The 18,290-nt window shown below is 35.7% G+C and overlaps 1 pseudogene; it reads right to left on the bottom strand.

Moving 5' to 3' along the window:
* Positions 1 to 9,684: 9,684 nt before the first annotated feature.
* The window catches only part of LOC116664750, a 65,584-nt pseudogene continuing 56,978 nt past the window's right edge, over positions 9,685 to 18,290 (bottom strand).

Below are 18,290 nucleotides of genomic sequence, written 5' to 3' on the forward strand. Positions count from 1 at the left end.
AGTTGTTGAAGGTATTCTTCTCAGGCTTGGGTGTGGAAAAGGAGACTGGAATGCAGGAGGCTATTTTAAATTACAGTTCCACCATCTTTGACTAAAACAGTGTCTGACAATTAGATGAAGCAGTGTAAGCAGCATTTACCTACATGAAAAGAACCTATGTTTCAAATCTTGTTCTGCAGTATTTATCTGAGTAATTTCAAGGATGTTATAACTTCTGGAAGCCACAGTTTTCTTCATCTGTGAAATGAGGATAGTCACACTGACCTCTCAGAGTTCTTTTGAGTAGTACTTTGTACTACTTATCAGAAAGTAAAAAATTGAACACAAGTATGCATAAATACTGTATATACATATACACGCATACACATATACATGGGTATATAATATTATGAACACAAATACATAAGCTATATGGTACTCAGTGTTCTCAAAGGATAAATATTGCGCACATGGGTAGGAACTTGATTTGGTATTAAATTTATGGGGAATATAGAATTTAAGAAATACCTTTTGGCTCCTTTCTTCAAACAAGTTATATGTACATTACTTTTATTTGCTAACTTAATCTAAATAAAAATTCTAGGTAGTATTATTACCATCCTTGAGTAGTAACCAATAGTAATAGTAGCAGCAACAGCAGTTGTTGTTGGAGCAGTCTAGTAAACAAGATGTGATGTCATATAAAGCTTGTGATCATGAAAACAGGAGCTATTACAAGGGAGAAATTGGCCTATCCATGGATGGTTTGAGTGAAAAAGGAGTAAAAAAATTTTAAAGGCATTTTTACACAGGGAATGAGCATTGGGACTAACCCTACTGGGTCACAAGGTTAAGAAAGAGCTATTTTGAGAAAAACACATTTTAAGATATAGTGGAATTTGGTATGAGTATCTTGAAATTGACAGCCAAGCATGTATAGTTTTGTTATTATTTATTGGTGACATTATCATTTAAGATTTTTTAAAGTGGCATGAGGCATCTGGCACAAAATCTAACCAAAGAAATCAATAGATAAAAGAAAAGAGCCAGGAACTGTGGAGGACCATAAGGAGGAGTTTTCAATTGTTTATATTCTTATAAAAGAGGGAGAAACTGGTGTGCGTGTGCGTGTGCATGTGTTTGTGTGTGGAGGGATAAGAAAGTTGATTTTGTGGTGGTATATAGACAAGAATACTGAATTTTAAATGTTTAAAAACTACTTTAAAACATTCTGTCTTCTGAAATTTATTTCACATACATTATCAATAAACTACCAAAAAATATAAAAGGTGGAAGAAGATCCTTCATTGCCAGGGGTGAAAACTAAAGAACACAGGAACCATAGAATTTGCTCAGTCAGTCGCAAATGTAGCAAATGACAGACATCAAAGTGTAACCCATATCTCCTATCTCCTAGTAACTTTTACCCCACTACATCATACAATCCCTTGAAGCCATGTGTCATTGTTCCTTTTTCTACATCAGGTAACTTTCTAACTTGCAGTATACTTTCTCTGAGAGGGCTCTTGGAAATTATAGAAATAATAATCACAGAATATTTAAACTTCATGAGAAGTAGAAATGTGCTTTATAAATATTAAATGGCAGGTGAATAGAAGTACAAAATAGTTCTGCTCTGAACTTTTAGCAATGATTAAACATATCTTTTTAAGAGCTGCTCTTTCGAAATTCTATTTATTTTTAAATCCAGTATTTGGCAATGCCTGCCCTTAGTGTTGCCTTTTGTACCGCCTGCTTCCTCTTATCCATAAAGTTTGTGACATTACACTGGCACAAATAAATGTAGGAGATAATATTCTACAATAAAAAAAAATAGTGCTAATTGGGGACCACATAAAGAAAAACAGTGGGAAAGAATGTTTTGAGGATATTTTAAATCCAAGAGAGAACTGGCTTGGTTGATTGTTGGGAATAGTCTGTCCATAAGGAAGAGTGATTCCTAATGAGGATGGATGGATTACCTAAGTGTATACGAAACAGCAGCAGCAAGGAAGAAATTGTGATGCATGTAGAGAGCCTTTTCTTTGAATCATGCCCATTTTAAGACTATGTTTGAAGCCAGCAGAAAGCATTCTCCTATGTATTGTACAATAAATAAAATGGCATGATGGCAGCAAATATCATCAAGCTGTATGAGGCTAGAAACTGTGAGTTCTTTGTTTTCCAAACAAAAGAATTTTCCACTGTCCAAATGCCTGACTGGCAGACACTGAATCCTTTACTCAGTTGAGAATTTGTCTCACTTTTATAATCAAGATGAATTGATGCAGGATAAGAAAATAATTTTATAGGGGGAATAAAAGGCATTTATGGGGTTGGGTATATTAATAACTAATGATTTTAGTTCAGATTTTATTGAAAACATTTGAGGCAGATAAAGCAAGAAATGTAAGAAAAACGTAATTTCTAGCAACCTGCTAGAAGCAATGTAAATACAATTATTTGTTTTTACTTCCCAATAATTTAAAAGAAAATGTACATAGACATCTAGGAAATATTTAATTCTCAAAATAAATATTGACCTTAATACTTCGCACAGAGAAAAAAAATTACAGAAGACACAAATATTTTTGTCTGTCATGCTATTATGAAAGGATAAGAAATTCTATTTCATTTCCAAGTAACAATAATATCACCTGATGGTTATATGGCACCTTTTGTCTAAGAGATCAAAAGGTCAACTCAATGCAAGGTATAACAGGATTTTATCATTAAAATTAATGACATTTCTGGTGGTAAAAATTCAAGCGATAAATAGCATCTGATTTTTGCTGTGTTGGCACAATGCGGGCACTGAGAAAAATTTATAAATTTGTGGTTTTGTGTTTTCAGATTTGTAGGTAGATAAAGAGAATCATCTGGAAAGTTCTATAGATTATACGTAAATTTTTCATCAGTCAAGTTTGAATCCTAATGGTGAAAAATATGTCAAATATAAAAGGCTCATCTTCAGTTTAAAGTACTCATTTGAGACCACTTAAAGACTTCGCTTGGATTTGGAAATCTGTGAGATGGATAAAATTCTAGGAATATAAGAGACAAAAGTACTTATCGCAGTATAATGTGAAATTCTGATGTATTTCATGTGTCATAACATATTTGAAAGAGACTTAGTGCTATGTTGTTAGCAAAGAAGATGGAAGACAAATGGTAAGTTCTATGTTCTTTCTGTAGATGTCACTTACAAGTGATTCTTAGCATTGATTACAACATCATTTTAGATAACATTTTAAAATATAAAAACATATACTCAAAAGCTATTTTATTTAACAACTACCTCCCAGAATTTCAGAGGAAAATGGTACTTAGGAGTCATCTAATATTTTCCCTAATTTTCTAACTAAACTAGAGCACAGAGAAATTAAAGTAACTTTGCCTTAGGTTATGTAATTTAAGCTGCTGGTAGAGCCAGTTCAAAAATCTATGTCTACTGATTCACTTTACTTACATTATTATCAACCATTGATTTAAGAGTAAATTAAAAGTTGTAATCTTTCTGTGTGCATTAAAAAGACACAAGTATCAGAAAAATGAAATTTTCAGCATACAACTGTTAGCTTCAGTAATTTCTTAGATGACTGATTTAATTAACTAAATCAGTACTAACACTGCAACTAAAGTTATTGTGACCTGAATAAAATGAACCTCAGGGAGTAATCAGTACCACTCATTCATTAAATCACTGTATAGTATGTTTCTACTAAGTACCAGGCACTGTTCTACACATTCAGAGTATAAGGGCCAACAAAAATTAACCCGTTCTTATGCAATTAAGTATTTTTAGGGAGGGATGGCACAAAATAAATATGTTCGCTAGTGACAAGTACTTTAGAAAGAAAATTAAACACTGTATAAGGAAGCCTAGGATAGGATGGAGTTTCATTTGAGTAGGATGCATAGAAAAGCCCCAGTTTAGAAGCTAAAATTTGATTGGTGAGTGAAGATGCCATGAACAGGAATATTACTGCCAGCAGTAATAGTAAGTGTGAAGACTGTCAGTGGGGAACATGCCTGGAGTGCTCAAGATAAGAGAGAAAGGTCTACAGCAGTGGAATATGGGAGGGGTTGCTGGTAGAGGAGATCAGAGCAGGGAGGTACGAAAAGCCATGGCTTGGGGAAGACTGTTACACTCCTGAGACCATGGAGATGTCTTAAACTTTTAAAGCCCTCAAAGAGCTGTGAGCAGCCAAATGATCTGATCTATCTTACATTTTTAACAAGATCACTTTGGTTGTTGGGTAGAAGACTGACTTTAGTGGAACAAGGGTAGAAGCAAGAAGATGAATAGGAAGCTACCGCAACAAAGCAGGCAACAGATGATGTTGGCACTGCAGATTATCACACCAAAATTAAGTACTCTGGGAAACCCATTTCCTAAACTATAACCGATCAGTCAGGAAGCAGATGGATCAACCAAATGGGGTGATTTGAAGAGATCTTAATAAAACAATTATTTCCAAGGGTGGGCCAAAGTTTAACATGAATATCAAGATTTTATATTAACAGATAGTGTAATACATTGAGGCTAGTCATAACAGGGAAAAAGAACTACCATCTAAGTCTTAAAGAGCAATGGGAGTAAATTATTACTGGAACCTAAAGGGCAGAGCTAAATCAAGAGGGCCTCCTGACAGAAGTAACAGCCAAAAGAGCCACAGGTAACTGGTTACAAGTTGGCAGAGAGACACCCAGGGATATAAATACTCCTACATCACTCTCCTCACCTCTCTGATCTCCTGTTGGTACAGTCTGCTGACAAAACCCAACAAGAAACCAGAGGCTAAGAAAATGTCTTGATGTGGCCCATATAGGTTACATTTTTAAGGACGGAGCAGGATGGAGAGGAAACTGGAAGCATCATGAGAAGATTAAAAACATTATTGTCCTAACTCATTTCAAGTATACTCACTTATACACTTAACTGTTAAGGACTTACTAGATCTTGTTTAGAGGGAACACATACACACAGAAACTTAAAATATACATATTTCTGGTAATAATTCATGAATCCGACTAACTCATTAAAGTTGTTAATGTGTTCTTATTCTTGGGCAATGATGTATAAAGTTTAAATATTATGGAATTTTTAATGAAATTATTATGTTGGTGAAAAACTGATTTGTGTTTATTCATTTCTATACTATCAAATCAGACATTTAGGAATTATTATCAGGAGTTATTGAACATGTGTTGGGCATTTAAGAGATTTCCCAGAATATAACAACATACTGAATGCACACAAAATTCTACTTATCTTCTTAACCAGTTTATCTTCTTTCTCTCTTATCTTGACCTCATAGTACCTGCAGTCTAAACAAGTATTTCAGATGCTGGAAAACCATCCCATCTCTTAAGATGAGGTAATGTCCCAAGGTGATTCCTACTTTCAGATTAAGTCAAAAGTAAAATTAGAGCCTCCTGACCGAGCACAGAAAATAGTAACATTACAATAAAAATAAAGGTTATTTATCTACTTTTTACTTTTCAAAACATTTTCTCATGTAAGAACTCAACTGGTAAGGAAAACATGAATAGTAAAAGATACTTACAAACTTGGCAAAGGCAGTGGAATCTTTGGGTTTTATAGAACATATATCTTGTCAGCAGTCCAAACAAACCAAAAAGCAAGCAAAAAGAAGAGTCTAATACAAGTTCAAATGATTTCACTTACTCAGAAATTACTTACTGCCTCTACAATTCAGTGAAGACTAGAGTGTAACGTTTCATGGGAGAAGGGTAGTTTCCCCTGCCCTCTCACTTGAATGTTCATATGCTCTTCTGCTGTGATTTGTCGGTGTATTTCCAGCTATTAAGTAAACAACCAGGTGAACAGGAATAGAGAGCCCATCTCACTGATAACTCACCCTAATATGGAGAAAATATATCCTACCTCATGAAATTGTAAGGAATCAATAAGATCTTTAAGTGCTAGCACCCTAATATGTCTGACACATATCAAGGACTCAATAAACGCTAGCTATTATTAGCTGTTATATTAAAATTGGTGCTAATAATGTCAGCCTTAATCTCCTTCTAATGTCCTTACATTTAGGAAAGACTGCATGGTCTTTTCCTCCAAATTCAGGAAAAGGGTGAAGAATATTGCTGTTTAGTTGACTCAGCACCAAGAACTGAGAAAGTCATTCATCTTCCTCTACCCATCGCCCAAGACTAGAAGTGCTTACATCTTCTTCCCCTATTTGAGAGTCCTCTTTTCCTCCACCCCAGGACTGGGGAGCAGGGAAGCAATAGCCCCTCACGCTTAGGGTAAACAGCAATGAGAATTTCACAAACAGCAACAAGAGTCAAAACCATGACTCCCTCATATGCAAAGCTCACAAAAAACTTCAGGTTTTTATCAAGCACTTTGGAATCCTCAGTAGAATCCTCAGTGCAAGTGGAATGGGGTATTACAGGTGATTTAAGCCAACACAGCACCCACCAGTGTCCTGATGCATATAGAGACATTCAATACAATGACAAAGAGTAAAAGACTATGAATGAAAAGGATTTGCTTCATGTGCCAACAAATCATTCAATATCTGTGACCTTCAACAAGCAGGTTAAAGCCTCAGTTTTCTTATTTGCAAAATAGAGGCCATGATGCATTTCCTGTTCTTCTCTCAGTCTATGAGGAGTATTAACTACTCTCTGTGTTCTGCTTCCTTCCCTAAACAATGAAATATGTTCTGGATTCTTCCTTAAAACAAATAATTTGGCAAACAAAAGACAACATTGTCTTACTCCACTTTCTTCTCCAAGGATTATCTGATTTCTCTCCTATTCACTGTCAAATTTATTGGAAGGACTATAGTAGCTGCCTCTATTTCCTCATCCAATCTTCACTGTCTCACTTACCAGTTACTGCACTCTGTCTTTGACTCTTAACCTCTTCACAAAATCTGTTTCTGTTATGATCACTAATGACTTCTAAATTCCAAGTTCAATGGAGATTTTTCAGTCATTAGTCAGCAGCAGTCAATATATTTGAACACACCTTACTAAGATTACACTTTTCTTTTGGTACCCTTGATCCAAAATTCAGAGCTCTGCCCTACACTTCCCTTTTCTCATACTACAAACTCTGCAGAGATGATAATACCCACTACTCTCACTTCAATTTCCTTACATATAGGTTCTGGGGAAATATCCTGGGATCCAGTGCAGTATCTCCTGCCCTAATGCTCAGTTAGCCTCAGCTGCTGTTGTCTATAGCAAGTGAAACCTATGACTTGTTTCCTGATTTGTCAGGCTAATGGTGCTTACCTAGTCTAATGAGGTAGACTACTACTCTGCCATGTGGTACATTCAGTGGTCTTCAGATACCCAGCTGGGCACCCTCTCCGTAACCTCATGGCATTGTGAATACCATAGAGGCATAACTGCTCCCCTTCCTTCCCCTTCTTTAGGGCTCTTTTACCCAACAATCTTTGTTGTGAGGTGGTAAGCCAGACCACATACCAGATATCTATTGCCTCCTTCTCTAGGCATAAAGGAAAACCAGAAAGTTCTACAAAAGACTGGGAGTCTGTCTTTGCCCTTTTACAGCTGGGCAAGATACTGCCTTACATACCACCTGAATTACGGTTAGGAAAGCAGGAAACAAACACTTGTTCAGAAACCTGAAAAATTATCTGGTTGTTTCTACTGCTGGAATTATGATGCTGTGGACTGAGCAGGAGAGAAGAGTAAGAAGATGCTTTTATCCTTCACTTTCTGTCTTTGCCTAGCTAGCTCCCCTTTGGCAATGGGAATAGCTACTTTCATTTTCACTTCTGTGAACTTAGAATTTGTTCTCCCCTTCTTTTGGGCCAAGATAGATAAAGATATAGGACTAACACAAGTCCCATAGGTCCTTTAGTGCCTGTTGGTGAATAAAAACAGGTTAAATGAGAGAACATTAAACATGGTTTCTAACTCTGGGGAAGTGTTAACACAGGGTAATATGGGCCAATATATTGACCAGCATCAGTGGGCTCTGACTCTGTCCACTTCACCCAGCAGACTCTAGGGTAGCATCTGAGAGGAACACACTGCTAAGGATATGACACAAAAGGATAATCAAGTAAATGTTTTATGCATAAATTCACTAAATCTCCAAAGACAATTTAATTTTAATGACTTTTATTGCAGAAGTTTGAGATATAATAGGATATGATTTCTGATGTCTTTCTGTGGGATTCTGGAATTTGTGTTAAAGATCACTGACAGTTTGGTGATGGCATCTCTAAAATTAAAATTGAGTAGCTATGGTCATGTTTATTTGCCAAAGGCATGGTTGGTGATATAAAAATATGATCTATTTTAGCTGGCTATGCAGCATCTTAATAAATGCACTGACTCATGCTGTGATTTCAGTCACTTGAGATGATCTTTTTGGATTAAATCCTCTTCCCCCGATTCCAACTCATTTTCTGTCTTATCTTTACTACCTTCTACAAATTTATGTAGACAGCCTGTACGAATGGTGGAAGGAGGATAAAGAAACTTCTTTTTCTTTGTAAATTTGCATTTTGATTTGTCTGATGTTAAAATTGTTCAGAGATGGTTAAAATAGGGAAAGTATCTACCCAGAAGTAAGAACCTGAGTGAAAATGAGAAAACAGCTTGGGGCATCCAGCTAAATGGTTTTCTTATAAATATCTATTGGAATTACTCAGGGAAAAAGAAGACGAAAAAAAGATTTAGAAGTTAGATATACCAAAGGGTTCTAGAAACTGCTTAAAACAGAATCTTTTCATTCTAAAAGGGGGAAATGAGAAGTGTTAAGAAGGCAATTATCACCTATAGTCTAAATATCAGTTGACTGCACGTGGAAACTAACGGATTTATAAACTATGAAAGTAAACTACAGCTTCTGCAGGGAGTGAAAACATTCATTCATTCAAAAATTATTTATTAAGAATCTGATATGTAACAGGCACTGAGGTTTCAGTGACAAACTATAAACTAGTGAGACACAAAATAAGCAATGAAACACATGGATAAACAAGATACCCCAAGGTTATGACAGGTTCTGTAGGAGAATTAAGCAGATATTTTGATAGAGAAAACAGATATTCAAAGTGGGAAATCTATTCCAGATAGGATGGTCAGGAAACACCTCTGAGTGTGTGATATTCCATTTGTGATCTAAAGAATAAGAAGAGCCATGGAAAAGTTGTCCAGATAGAGGTAAGAGTGGATACAAAGGATCTAAGGCTGGCAAAGCTCCCTATCTTCAAAGACGACAACAGTACAACCGAAGAAAAAGCTAGGGGGAGTATGATAGATAGAAACCCAGACAAGAGCCAAATTATGTACTATCTTATAGATCAGGATAAGGAGTTTTCTATTTTATTCTAACACAACAGAAAGCCATTAAAAAGTTTTAAAAAGGAAAGTGATATGATCTCAACAACCTTTCAGAAAGATTTGTTTTGTGGAGAAATTAGAAGAAATGGGAAAGTCCTGAGACAAATTAGAAGGCTGGTACAGGAATACAGGCTAAAGATGATTGGCGCTTGGACTAAAGGGGCAGAGGAGACAAAGAAGAGTGGATTGAATGATGTGTACTTTGGAGGTAGAACAAACTTTCACTGAGTAAAAACAATTTAGAGAGAGAGTAATTACTGACAATTCTTGGCTTGAGCAAGTGATGGTTCCATTATAAAAACAGAACACAGCTTTTATATAGGGGGGTAATCAGATGATCTAGCTGTTTTTTGTTGTGTTTTTTTTTTCTTCAATAGAGGGTTTTTACTGCATCTTTAAAATATTACAAACAGGTGTTAGGAATCACTGAGCATCAATCTATTTCCATAGCTAGACAACTCTTTAGACTTTATTCATCAGCTTGCTGAACTTTCCTTTTTTCAGAGACACAGATATCAACCTCAAATTTTCTGATATTCTTAACTGTTGTGGCTTGCTGAATCAAAACAGCTAAACTTGATGCACATTCAGAGTCCTTTTCTTCAAGAATTAACTCATCTTTCTGGATACTGAGCAAGGAATGCCTTGTCTCATTAGAACCCTTTGGATGTGGTTTTCAACCAAGAAATTTCTGATTTCAACAAGAGATAATAAATAATAAGGAATAAACGGGGAATTGGCAGAAATTTCAACTTGTAACAGGAGCCCAGCGTGACACCCTTAACCACATTCTATACATGACTATAAATAGTGCAAAAAGCAGTCAGTTCCTTTCTACTCCTCTACCATTTGTCAATGCTGGAGCCTTTTCTTTTCACTCCAGCATGACTGAATTCTATATTGATGTGACTGAAGTTCCTCCACAGAGTTCCTCTGGGATTCTTGAAAATAACTATGCACCATTTTAGAGTGATGTTAATAGTTCCTGGAACATCAACAGCCTGATAAGAACCATCTTCTTTCTCACAGATGTGGCAAAACCTCAAATGATCTCTTTTGAATGAACTATGTTTGAATTACCCTAAGGGAGATGTCAGGAAAACAGCAGAATACATGTGACTGAAGCTCAGAGAAGAGATCTGGACAGAAGATATGAATCTGGGAGTCATGAGCATGGACATAAATATTATTTATGGTCACAGGAGTAGGTAAGATTATCTAAGGGCCAGTTGTTAGATACCAAAGGTAAGTCACATGTGTGTAGAAACTAAAAAGTCAGTTGAGGCTAAAACCTAAACCGTGAAACCATTTTTGCTAAAGAAATCATCACAGAGGAGCAACCCACATTAAATCTGAGTTTTGTTTCTTGATTCATTTATGCCTAAAATTTAGTCATTTCTCACTTGATTCAAAGAAAGTTCTGTAATTCAATCATTTTTATACACTACTTTAAAAGAATCACTTAGTATGTTAATGATATTGATGACTTATGCAAATACTTCATTGGAATGGTTACATCTACAAATGACAAAGAGCTGATTAATGAATTTGTAGACAAAGGTATGGCTTAGGTGTTGAATGAAAGAAATAGCTTTCACAAAAACTAGTTTCAGAGTGATGACTCAGAGCATTATAAAGAAATGGTTATTAGTTTATATGAAAAGTTATGTATTTCATTTGAAACAGTTATTCAAGTAGAAGATGGAGGGTAAATATCTATGTAATAGTCTATTTTTTTTTTTAATTTGGAGGTTTAAAAAATAAAGACAATTTCAATTAACCATGTGATTCAGGTACTTATAATAAAATGCAAATTTAAGCTGAGTAGTAATCAGTTTAAAATCTGAGAGACCTGAAATTTAATCCAGGCTATCACTTTGCAGTAATGTATCTTTGGAGACTTAATATCTATACCACTTGTCAAACTGTCATAATAATAGTCAAGAACATAAAGAGTTTTCCTCAAACGTTGTTTGAGGGGATTTTCCCATGTTACTAAACATACTAGAAAATTATTTTAATAGTTGCAAAATGGTTCATTTGTTGAAAGTTCAAAATCATTATTTATCTATTATTCTCTTGCAGGATATTCAGAATCTTTTCATTTTACATTGTTACCATAATTTTTGCTTTGTTGTAAATCTTAGACCTTGGTGTCATGAAGAAGCTCTCCCATACCCCTCTAGTCTATTCACTCTCCTCTTCTCTTAGAGAATGTTTACATACCCTCTACTCCTTTACCCTTCCATACTTCCCAAACCTCTTCTTTATTTTTCCCCTTATCTTGCTGACCTTGCTTCCTATGCTTAAAAAAAAAAAAAAAAAAAAAAGAGAGAGAGAGAGAGAAAGAGAAAAAAGGAAGTAAACAAAAGAAAAATATTCCAAGCTGCTACAGTCAAGTCACTTATTTGTATCTGTGCCTATGCATTCTGTCTTCCCTTCTGTTACTTTGAAACTTTGAACAGCCTGTGCTTTCACTGAAGGACAGACATTCCTTTCACCTGTACACCTGCTCAGACACATCAATCCAGGAATTTTTTTCTTTGTCTTGGACATTAGTGTTTCTCCTCTTGACTAAATTATCCCAATAGCATTCTGCTATTTCTCCTATCTTAAAAAAATTCTCAGTACCACATACTTTTGCTACCATATCTACTCTCATTTAGAAGAAGACTTCTAGACAGTTTTCTGTACAAGCTTTCTTCAGTTCCTTTCATCCCATTCTCTTGAATCCAGTCCTATCAGGATTTCATCTACATGTCACCAAAACTTCCATCAAAGTTATCATTATCTGCACATTGTTCCAAGCTGTTAATAAATTCTCCACCCTCATCTAATCTACAAGACTAGGAGTGCTAATAGCAACAAGGCTGAAGATGGTCTCTGTGATATACTCTCCTCATGTGGCATCAAGGATTTTACATGCTCTTCTTTCACAATTTTTCTAGCTGTTCTTTTTCATTCAGTTTTGCTGGATTTCTAGTATCTCATGACCCAAAACCTCCAGCCTCAGTTTTAAACACATTCATGAATTTTATATGCTGAAAATTTCCAAATTAATGTCACCATCTTGGACTTCTGTGCTAAACTCTAGAGTTAGATGTGCAACTTTCTAATACATACATCTGTTGCTATGCGTTGCAGTGTGTTAAGTATTTCAAAGACTAAACTCAACCTGTACCTCCAAACCTGCATTTCTCACAATCTTTCTGAAATCAATACTCAGTCTGTCCCATTGCTCAGGCCAAAAAAAAAAAAAAAAAAAATCATAATCTGATTACTCTCTTACTCTCATACTTCTCCTCTGTCAGTACATTCTTTTGTTACTTCCTTCAAAATATATGCAATATCTGAACATTTTACATTATCTCCACTACTCCTACCCTGATACAAGCCACCACTATCACTCACTTGTATTATCATAATAACCTTCTAGGTTCAGGAGTGTGCACGTCTTCCTGCAAAGGATGGGACAGTGCGTGTTTTAGGTACTTCAGGCCATTGGGTCCTACTGAGACTACTTAACTCTTGCCACAATGGGAAAGCTGCCATCAATATGTAATTGAATGAATGTGGCTGTGTTCCAATAAAACTTTATTTACTAAAACAGGAAGCTGGCCAGATTTAATCTACAGGCTGCCAACACCTATTCTAGTTTGTCTCCCTGACTCATATATCCCTCCTAATACCTATTCTCAACACGAGGGGCACAATGATCCTTTTGAAATGAAAATCAAATCACATGATGCATCTATTCAAAACTGCTTTTAAATAGATCATTCTAAATACTCGACACATAATAAAAGCCAAAATTCCTAGCATCGGATATCAAGTTTCTAAACAGTATGTCTCCTCAACTTTACTCCCTGTAATCCAGCAGCATGATCTTTCTACTGAACTTGCCACATGCATGATGCATCTGTTCTTCCTATGCCCTCTGGAGGACTCGACAGAACCTATGGAATTGCAAAGCTCACTCTGTTTTCCTTAGGTTCCTGATCAAATGTCACATTTTCAGTGAAGTTTTTCTTTCCTAAGAAATTACCATCACCCTCCTCCCAACATGCCCCATTTTCTTCTGTTTTTTTTCCCCCTTTTTCCCCACCACCAGCTGGCATGCTAAAAAGTTGAATGTTTATTTGTTTGGTCCCTCCACCTATTAAATCCCATTAGAATACTGATATATACTTGACAATAAGTTTGTTTTAATTTTTCTCTACTTTATCCCCAGAGTCGAACAATTTCTGGTACATAGTTTGAGACCAATAAATATTTGTTTCATGAAGCATCATAGATTAATACAGGGAAGGCATGAGAGGAGAGCAAGAGGGCACCTTAGCCTAGATGAACAGAAGAGAAATTGCTGTATCACATGATAGAAGGTATTTATAGCTTCTAATGTAATTTGCCAACTTTTGTCTCTAAAATTTTTACATGAAGTTTTCATATCCTTTTTTTCCCCCTATGTCTCTGTGTTAATTTTCTTGTGTCAACTTGATTGAACTAAGGAATGTACAGATAGCTGATAAAATGTTATTTCTGTATGTTTCAGGGAGGGGGTTTTCTAGGAGAGATTACCATTTGAACTGGGGAATTAAGTAAAGCATATGGCCCTGCCTAACTGAGCAGGCATCATCCAATCTGTGGTGGGCTCATATAGGGCAAAAGGTAGATGAAGGGTGAATTTGCTTTTCTCTCTGGTTGACCTGGGACATTCATCTTCTTTTGCCCTCAGACATCAGAGCTCCTGGTTCTCAGACTTTCTCAGACCAGGACTCACACAACTGGTCTCCCAATTCTCAGGCTTTCAAATTCAGACTAATCCATCACTGATTTTCCTCGTTCTCCTGCTTGCAGACAGCGTACCTTGGGACTTTTCAGCTTCCTTAACTGCGTCAGCCAATTCCTATAATAAACCTCTTCTTATCTATATCTACTATTAGTTCTGTTTCTCTGGAGAACCTTGACTAAGATAGTCTCCAAAATGAGAACGGCTATTTAACAAACTTTCAGTATTACCCAACAGAACCACGTGATCATATATATACCATTTCCAGTTTACAAACTAATCTCATTTTCTCTTATTACACTCACAAATTACATAGGAAGGTCAAATACTCTACTTAGGATTGAAGAACTTCAGTGACTACTTCAAAGCATTCCATGAATTATAGCACTTATCCCTCTAAACTCTAATAATTATTTTCATTGTTGGCAACTCCCACTAGACCACCATACTGTTGAGTATACCCAATTAACTTAACTCGTAATTTACTAACTAATTTAACTGGTAATACCCAAGGTCTCCCAAATTCAGGTATGAGAAAAGCACAGAGTGAATAAATACATCGATGAATGAATGAAGAGCAGTGCTGGAATCAGGTCTTGGGCTTTCTTACTTCTAGTATGGTCTTCTCTCCACTACAGCATACTTCCTTTATGGTGATTTCACAAATATTTGTTAAGGAGGTAGAAAGATCCCTGGACATCAATTTCAAAGAAACAAAGATAAACAAAAGCCCTACACACTCAAATGCCGTTATAAGTAGACAACAGATAATTCGTGAAATGAAAAGACTAATACATGCAAACCATAGAATTGGTTTCAGAAGATTATTCTGGAAACAAACACAGCAATAAATTAGTCAGGAGCTGGGTTTGGAAAGATAACCTGGACAGAATAAAGAAGGGTTGGTAGATAAATCCCTTCCATGACTCTGTGATAGTAATTCTTAAATGTGGTTAGTTTTGGTTCCTGAACCCTTGGCATGAGTACTAGACAGGATGTGTCAAGCATTCAGAGTTTGTGATCCGCAACCAAATCTCCAACCTGGGAAATCTAACCCTGGAATCTGAATTTTCAAATACTCCTCAGATTTTTATATCCACTTTAACTTTATAATCAGAGCCGTGCTACTCAAAATGTGTTCTGGAGCCAGCAGCAAGGACACCAGCCTGGAATGTGCTTGTGATGATGCATATTCTCAGGCCTCTCCTCAAGCCTATGGAATCAGAGTCCACATTTTAACAAGATCCCTGGGTGATCTGAATACAAATTAAAATTTAAGAAGCACTATTCTTGAGAGGATCTTCCTCTAAGCAATGAAATATAAAGGAACTATTATTTCCTCTATTAGCTAGTCCTTCTTTACACTTTCACTTAATCACTCTCCAATGTTACTTTAGAGTCCTACATGGGAACTAGACCATTAATTTTTGTAAGATGGAATTATGTAACACATAAAAACAGAATGTTCGAAGAGGAGAGGACCTTAGAGAGCATCTCCTTGAACTCCTTCATTTTACAGATGCAGAAAAATCAGACCCAGAGAGGTCATCTGGGCTCACAAAGATAACTAATGGTGAAGCCAAGAAAATACTGATTCTGATTTCCTGGCTATTTTTATTATATGCTGCTTCTTTCCAGAAGAATTTTACTCACAATTGGGACTTTACTAAAATTTTGGCCTTTAACTTACATAATTTTTTTAAAGCAAAGTCAAATAGTTAGCATTTAAGAAATCCATTGTGTGAGTCAAACGTGACATCATCAGTCATTCTAAAAAGAAACTAATTACAAAAATGGACTAGGCTCCTCTATAATCAGGAAGATTATTTTTTAATCTAATTCATTTTTCAGGATAATTACTCAAAATCAATCACTGTCGGTTTATAACAATAATCAGAGAGGAGTTAGAAAATATTGGTGATATTGCAGGGTTCAATTTCTTCCCAAGATAAGAAGATCAAATCAATCCAGCAACTGGGAATTGCATTACAACTATTTCTAAATGGAGTTTAGTTGCATCATTTTACATTCCAGGCCCTTTGGTCTCCAACGTTCAATTTTCTTGTGTGAAAAATATATGCACAGTGGATATAAGATGGTATTTTAGAACTAATTACTGCTCCTTTCAGTTTCCTAAAGGAGGCTTTCTTAGCACAAGCGAATGCCTTCCTTCATTTCTTTCTTTGCTTTTTGTCTAGTCAAAAGGAATGACAAGTAACTCAGTCTTGAATGATTCTCTTTTGAGTGGTGAAACGGACAAGTAAGAAAGGAATAAATACAGTGAATTTACATATTAATGATGATCCACTCATACAGGATTTGTTTCTCAAATAAACAACTTAAACGATTCTGCCTCTCCACCCTAACATGAGTGAAATCATTTAGCATAGTGCCTAACACCGTGGTTCTAAATATTGTTGTTTTTCATAAACCCCGAAATGTAACATTTCCCCCATGTATTAAAGTAGATTTTTAAAGTCCAGTTAATTCTTTCAGAGGAGAGAATATTACATAACTCAAAGTGTAACTTTTTACTTAAAAACTGTGAAATAAGTCACAATACAAACAGTTTTAACAGAGGAACCCAATTGAGTGGATTCATATTATATACTGGGGGAAAAACTGTGCTGATTCATGGTACATCTGATATTATTTTTCTGGCCAAATGCTATTATATAAGAATTTCTTCTTTGATACGGCCACTTGCTATTGAAACTGCTGTATCTAAGGGCTAACAGTGACCTCAAATGTCACAAGGAGCTATGCAAGCGCACGGGGTTATCAAGTATTTGTGAGACAGACAGATGACTCAGGTGGTCTAAAATGATTTTAGAGGAATTGATCTTGAGACAAGGTTAGAGAGGCATTTGATAATTTTTTTCAGCCTAATCTAAGCCTCAGTTTCATCTCTAAATTGGGGATACAAATATCTTCTTTAGAAGGTTTCCAGAAGGGATTAATATAATGCTGTAGGAAAGGTTTATATCAACTGCATGATCTAAGATACTCAACGTTACTGATTCCCTTCTTCCTTTTCACATGCCAGTCTGGTGACTTCTTGTGTATGATCTTAAAAACAGTTAAAAAAAAATATATATATATAGAATTTGGCAACCTCTATTCAATCCAAGTCAACTTACAAACCCAAGACTAGACCAGCCCTATGAAGAGCAGAGCTGCCACAAAGGGCAGTTAGCAATCAGGAAGAGAGTATCCCTTATGTCTAGCTCTATGCATGCAAATATATTTGGAATTCAGTGAAAAACATGCTGTAAGAAATTTGAATTTAGGAGTCTTAATTGCAAAGAGTAAATGATTACCCGCACTTCTATCTTGGCTACAGATTTTTCATACGAAAGCAATGGCTTATTACTTTCCCAGTAGAAAATACCAGACTTTGGAAGTGCAAACTATTTGTAACTTTTCAGTGGTCACCAAAAGTCTCAAATCAAAACCTAGTAAAAGTAGATAAATAAAAGGAAATCCTACAAGTTTGAATTCAGCCATCTTTCTATTTATACACCTGTATTCCACTTAATTTAGCTAAGAGGATACAGGATATTCAACTGATAATTTTAGTCAATATAGGCGTTAGAACAATGATTCAGTCAGAGGTTCATATTAGAGAACTTTGCAGCCTACTAAAACAGTGAAAATATATGATTAAAATCTTGGTTGTATGTCTTCTGGCTTGTGTAAATACCATGAATTCAATTCAATAGAACATTTTTTTTTGTTAGATTTTTCTCTGCTAATAAGAGAGCTTCAACAGGAGACAGTTGAATTTTTAGTATACCACAAAAATCAAACATTTGCTGTAGAATTAAAGACTGGGTTCTTAAGGAACATAGTTAAGCCACTGCATGAATGCAGCATGCATGATACCTGTGCTGGATCAAATACTCAGAAGCTTGAAAAATTAGCTACATCATAAATAACGGTTTGATTGTACTATGAAAGTGATCTAATTCATACTAAGAGGGAATAAATAACATTATCATGAAAGAGAAAATGTTGGGAAGGTGGGAATTGGATGAGTTTGCTAGGGCTGTCAGAACAAAATACTACAGACTGGGTGGCTTAAACAACAGAAATTTATGTCTCAGAGTTTTGGAGACTGTAGTCCAATATCAAGGTGTCAGCATAT

This window comes from Camelus ferus, chromosome 7 (assembly GCF_009834535.1).
Source record: "Camelus ferus isolate YT-003-E chromosome 7, BCGSAC_Cfer_1.0, whole genome shotgun sequence".
NCBI classification, from domain to species: domain Eukaryota; kingdom Metazoa; phylum Chordata; class Mammalia; order Artiodactyla; family Camelidae; genus Camelus; species Camelus ferus.